This window comes from Ahaetulla prasina, chromosome 6, assembly GCF_028640845.1.
Source record: "Ahaetulla prasina isolate Xishuangbanna chromosome 6, ASM2864084v1, whole genome shotgun sequence".
In the NCBI taxonomy this organism is placed as follows: Eukaryota; Metazoa; Chordata; class Lepidosauria; order Squamata; family Colubridae; genus Ahaetulla; species Ahaetulla prasina.
This window is the reverse complement of record NC_080544.1, coordinates 108,843,211-108,849,462: the sequence shown is the minus strand read 5'-3', so window position 1 is coordinate 108,849,462 and position 6,252 is coordinate 108,843,211.

Sequence of the window (6,252 nt, the reverse complement as noted above, 5' to 3'; positions counted from 1 at the left end):
AAATGGACAATGTAAAATGTGGCTGAAGTGTTTACTTTAAGACTTCTCTTACTTCATTGTTGTTGCCTTCAGTATATTTTATTATGTTTTTTTTTTCTTTAGCCTCTTCTATTTTTGCTGAGCTTTCGTTGTGTGTTGCTTCTGGGCAATTCATTCGTTTGTTTGTTTTTTTTGCTTCATGTTGAATAACTTGCTGTGGTTGTGTTGTTTATAAACCGACATCTTAGAAACTCTGAAACCTTACAGAGGAAAAGAATTGGCAGGGTTGCAACGCACGCTGGGTCACGCGGACCGAACACAAAACAATATACAAAACATGCCATAAAGATTGAGTTAGTGTTGTGCACTAAACCAAGAGAAAGACATGCTAACTATTATTGGAGTGCTGGGCTAGGATGGAGATTTAAACCTTTGGCTTAATTGAAGATAAACCAGGGCACTGCCTGTCTTATTTTCTATCCTTAAAATGGGCTGATTTATAGCTCATTATTAAATGTTTGGACTGAAGCAAAATATTATTTTCTGTGCAGTTACGTTAATAGAATCCAAAGTTGAAAGGTGGAAACTGTCTCAATTCAGGCAGCCATTTCAATCGATATCAATCAATCAAACAATCAATCAGAATAGAGCTGGAAGGGACCTTGGAGGTCTTCTAGACCAGGGGTCTCCAACCTTGGTCCCTTTAAGACTTGTGGACTTCAACTCCCAGAGTCCCTCAGCCAGCAAAGCAAAGCTGGCTGAGGAACTCTGGGAGTTGAAGTCCACAAGTCTTAAAGGGACCAAGGTTGGAGACCCCTGATCCAGTCTCTTCTTAAAAACCTCCAGTGATGAAGCACCCACAATTTCTGACAGCAAGCTGTCCCCTGGTTATCCCAAAAGTGCTTTTTCAAGAGCCACCTGGACTTTCTGGTTTTTCTTTGAAGACGTTTTGCTTCTCATCCAAGAAGCTTCTTCAGCTCTGGCTGGCTGGCTGGCTGGTTGGCTGATCCTTCCAGTCCCCGCCATCGAACCAGAGCTCTGAAGAATCTTCTTGGATGAGAAGCGAAACGTCTTCAAAGAAAAACCAGAAAGTCCAGTTGCCTCTTGAAAAAGCACCTTTGGGGCAAGCATGGCCTGAATGACTGAGAATCTCCATAGGCTGGAGACTTCCTGGTTAATTCTCCTCTTTGTGGCAGCTTCTCAAATATTGGAAACCAGTGGTGGGTTTCAAATTTTTTTTATTACCGGTTCTGTGGGTGTGGCATGGCTTGGTGGGCGTGGCAGGGGAAAGATGCTGCAAAAGGGCCTCTGGTGGCTCAGACCGGTAAAACAGTCTGTTATTAACAGCAGCTGCTTGCAATTATTGCAGGTTCAAGTCCCACCAGGCCCAAGGTTGACTCAGCCTTCCATCCTTTATAAGGTAGGTAAAATGAGGACCCAGATTGTTGGGGGCCAATAAGTTGACTTTGTATATAATATACAAATAGATGAAGACTATTGCTTGACATAGTGTAAGCCGCCCTGAGTCTTCGGAGAAGGGCGGGATATAAATGCAAATTAAAAGGGGCCTCTGTGGCTCAGACTGCTAAGACAGTCTGTTATTAACAGCAGCTGCTTGCAATTACTGCAGCTTCAAGTCCCACCAGGCCCAAGGTTGACTCAGCCTTCCATCCTTTATAAGGTAGGTAAAATGAGGACCCAGATTGTTGGGGGCAATAAAAGTTGACTTCGTATATAATATACAAATGGATGAAGACTATTGCTTGACATAGTGTAAGCCGCCCTGAGTCTCTGGAGAAGGGCGTGATATAAATGCAAAAAATAAATAAATAAATCCCCATTCTTTACTGCAAAATCCCCATTTCCTCCCGATCAGCTGGGAGTCGGGAGGCAGAGAATAGATGGGGGCGAGGCCAGTCAGAATTTTTACTACCGGTTCTCTGAACTACTCAAAATTTCCACTTCCGGTTCTCCAGAACTGGTCAGAACCTGCTGAAACCCACCTCTGCCCCCCCCAGTCCTTTTTTCTAGCCCGCTAGTCCCGGTGACCAACCTGAGATTGGATCCAGCAGCGCTGTGTCTCCTACAGTGATTCCTTGGATCCTGACTTGAAAAACAGAATTATGATACCTGTGCAAACGAACAGTTTTCATTGAGAGGATACGCTAAGTCACTTGGAGATTAGCCTGCCTGTCTGGACCCATCCTCAAAGAGAATTGAAAAGAATTAATTTACGCGGCTATAGAGATCATTAGAAAACTGCTGGAGTCTATCAAGCAAGGATAGGGGACAACCATGGGGACAATTCACTATAGAAAGGGGGCCTTAAAAAAAGATAAAAGTTCATTTTAAAGTTCATTCAAGTTAACTAGAAAAGAAGGCACGATGATATAGTGCCTGAGTAACAGAATTGGAAGGGACCTTCTAGGTCATCTAGTCCAGCCCCCTGCTCAAACAGGAGACCCTATACCATTTCTGACAGATGGCCGTACAGTCTCTTTTTCAAAGCCTCCAATGATGAAGCTCTCATAATTTCCAAATGCAACTTCTGTTCCATTGGTTGATTGTTCTCACTGTCAGGAAATTCCTCATTTCTAGGTTGAACCTCTCCTTGATCAGTTTCCATCCATTATTCTTTGTCTGGCCTTCAGGAGTCTTGGAAAATAGTTTGACCCCCTTCCTCCTCTCTGTGGCAGGCCCTCAAATATTGGAAGGCTGCTATCCTGTCTCCCCTGGTCCTTCTCTTCACTAGACTAGCCATGTCTTTTTTTTTTTTTAATTTGAATTTATATCCCGCCCTTCTCCGAAGACTCAGGGTGGCTTACACAGTGTTAAGCAACAGTCTTCATCCATTTGTATATTATATACAAAGTCAACTTTTATTGCCCCCAACAATCTGTTCCTCTGAAAACAACAAAATACCTTATCCCACCAGACTTGAAATCCTAGGCTTAGAAAACTTGGAACTCCGTCGCCTTCGACAAGACCTAAGTTTAGCTCACAGAATCATCTATTGTAATGTCCTTCCTGTCAAAGACTACTTCAGCTTTAATTGCAATAATACAAGGGCAACCAATAGATTTAAACTTAATGTAAACCGCTTTAATCTAGATTGCAGAAAATACGACTTCTGCAACAGAATCATCAGTGCTTGGAATACTTTACCTGACTCTGTGGTCTCTTCCCATAATCCTAACAGCTTTAACCAAAAACTTTCTACTATTGACCTCACCCCATTCCTAAGAGGACCATAAGGGGCGTGCATAAGCGCACAAACGTGCCTACCGTTCCTGTCCTATTGTTTTTCTTTTCTTCTTCCTATATATGTTTATATGTGTATATACTATATAATCTTTTTGTATGATGTTGTGACAAAATAAATAAATAAAATAAATAAAATAAATCTGGGTCCTCATTTTACCTACCTTATAAAGGATGGAAGGCTGAGTCAACCTTGGGCCTGGTGGGAGTTGAACTTGCAGTAATTGCAAGCAGCTGCTGTTAATAACAGACAGACTTAGTCTGCTGAGCCACCAGAGGCCCTTCTTCTGTCCTTCCATAGTTCAGATGCCTTTTCTTTCTTTCTTTCTTTCTTTCTTTCTTTCTTTCTTTCTTTCTTTCTTTCTTCTTTTTTTTTCTTTCCTTCCCTCCCTCCCTTCCACCTTCCTTCCTTTCTGTCTTTCCTTCACTCTTTCTTTCTTTCCTTCCTTCCCTTTCCACTTCCCTCCTTCCTTCCTTCCTTCCTTCCTTCCTTCCTTCCTTCCTTCCTTCCTTCCTTCCTTCCTTCCTTCCTTCCTTTCTGTCTTTCCTTCACTCTTTCTTTCTTTCCTTCCTTTCCTTTCCACTTCCCTCCCTCCCTCCTTCCTTCCTTCCTTCCTTCCTTCCTTCCTTCCTTCCTTCCTTCCTTCCTTCCTTCCTTTCTTTTGCTTTGGAAAATAGCTTGACCCTCTCCTCTCTGTGGCAGCCCCTCAAACATTGGAAGATGGCTATCATGTCTCCCCAGACTTTCTCTTCACTAGACTAGCCAGGCCCAGTTCCTGCCACCGTTCTTCGTTATGTTTTAGCCTCCAGTCCCCTCATCATCTTGGTTGCTCTTCTCTGCACTCTTTCTAGAACAGGGGTTTCAAACTCGATTTCATTGAAGGACGCATCAGGGTTGTGTAGACCTGGAGGGCAGAGGTGGGTGTGGCCAGCATGTCACTTGTGTCCGGGGCGGGGGGCACCTGTGGTTGCGCTCTGCCAGAGAAAATGGGCTCCTGATCTCCGTTTTCGGATGCAACAGCCTCCTGCAACCCTCTGCCAGAGAAAATGGAGTTCAGGGGAGCCATGTGCAACCCTTGCGAGCTCTGTTTTCACCGGCAGAGGTACTGCGGGCTGGTCCTTCACTATTTCCAGGGCAGCCCTGCGGGCCACATCTAAGCACCCCACAGGCCTGATCCGGCCCTGGGGCCTTGGGTTTGTCCTTGTCCTTCCTGTCGAAGACTACTTCAGCTTCAATCACAACAATACAAGAGCAAACAATAGATTTAAAGTTAATGTAAACCGCTTCAATCTTGATTGTAGAAAATATGACTTCAGTAACAGAGTTGTTAATGCTTGGAATACACTACCTGACTCTGTGGTCTCTTCTCAAAATCCTCAAAGCTTTAACCAAAAACTGTCTACTATTGACCTCACCCCATTCCTAAAAGGACTACAAGGGGCGTGCATAAGAGCACAAATGTGCCTACCGTTCTTGTCCTATTGTTTCCTTTCATTATATCAAATTAATATAGTTATTGCATACTTTTGCTTATATATATGCTTATATATTATATAGTTATTTTCATGCTTATGCTTATATATACTGTTGTGACAAAATAAATAAATAAATAAAATAAAAAAATAAGTTTGACACCCCTGTTCTAGAGTCTCAACATCTTTTTTTATAGCGTGGTGACTAAAACTGGATGCAGTACTCTAGGTGTGGTCTTACTAGGGCTTTATAGAGCGGTATTAGTACTTCACTTGATCTTGATTTAATCCCTCTGTTAATGCAATTTAGAATTGCATTGGCTTTTTTGGCTGCTGCCACGCACTGCTGGTTCATAGTTAATTGGTTGTCCACTAAGACTTCAAGATCCCTCTTACAGTTACTGCTGTTAAGCCTGGTTTCACCCAATAATCTATATGTGTACTTTTGGTTTTTCTTGCCTAAGTGTAAGACTTTACTTTCCTCTACACTGAATTTCATTTTTGTTGTGTCTGCGCCCCCCGAGCCGGGCCTCCTGCCAGAAAGTGACTTGGAAAGTGAGGGGGAAGGGCCGTCAGGACTTACCTCGGGAGCGCCAGCTTCCCTGGCTCAGCTCCAGGAGCCAGAGGCAGGCCAGGTGGAGGAGATAATGAGGCCTCCGTCCTCTGACTCTTTCCCCCCCAGGCCACGCCTCCAGACCCAGCTGACGGCAATCAGGCCTGGCTGGACCCTAGGTTTCATAGGCAGGAGAGGCGGGAACAACAGAAGCAGGCGTGGGGCAGGCCTAGGAAGTGCTGAGTCATGGAGCCACACCCCACAGGATATAAAGGCAGCGAGAGAGCTGATGTGTCTCTTCGTAGCAGACAAATTAACTGCTGAACTAAGCGCTGAAGTACTGTTTGACTCATCGGAGATAACAGAGGCACTTGGCAGACGCTCGCTCTTTTGCTGCCAGAGCTGATAGTGCCGGCTAATTAAGCCATCATTCAGACGGAGGCGAGGGAGGACAGAACAATTTTGTGAGATAGGGCCTAAAATTCAGGTTAGTTGTTAGTGTTAGTTCACCCTTTCCAAGAAGTCACACTTTGTGGCGTAGTTGTGGTGGCTTTGCAACCACCTTCTGTTTTGCAAGGAACGACTAAATGAAACCAACCATTTCAACCAAGGAGATCATTTAGTTATTTAGCTATTTATAAAATTTATAGGCTGCCCATCTTAGTTCAAGGTAACTCTGGGCGGCTTAGTCATAAAAAAATAATAAAATAAAATAAAATAAAACTGTTTCAACTCCTACCCTCGAAACGACGCTATAGAGCACTGCACACCAGAACAACTAGACACAAGGACAGTTTTTTCCCGAAGGTCATCACTCTGCTAAACAAATAATTCCATCAACACTGTCAAACTATTTACTGAATCTGCACTACTATTAATCTTCTCATAGTTCCCATCACCAATCTCTTTCCATTTATGACTGTATGACTGTAACTTGTTGCTGGCAATCCTTATGATTTATATTGATTTATTGACCATCAATTGTG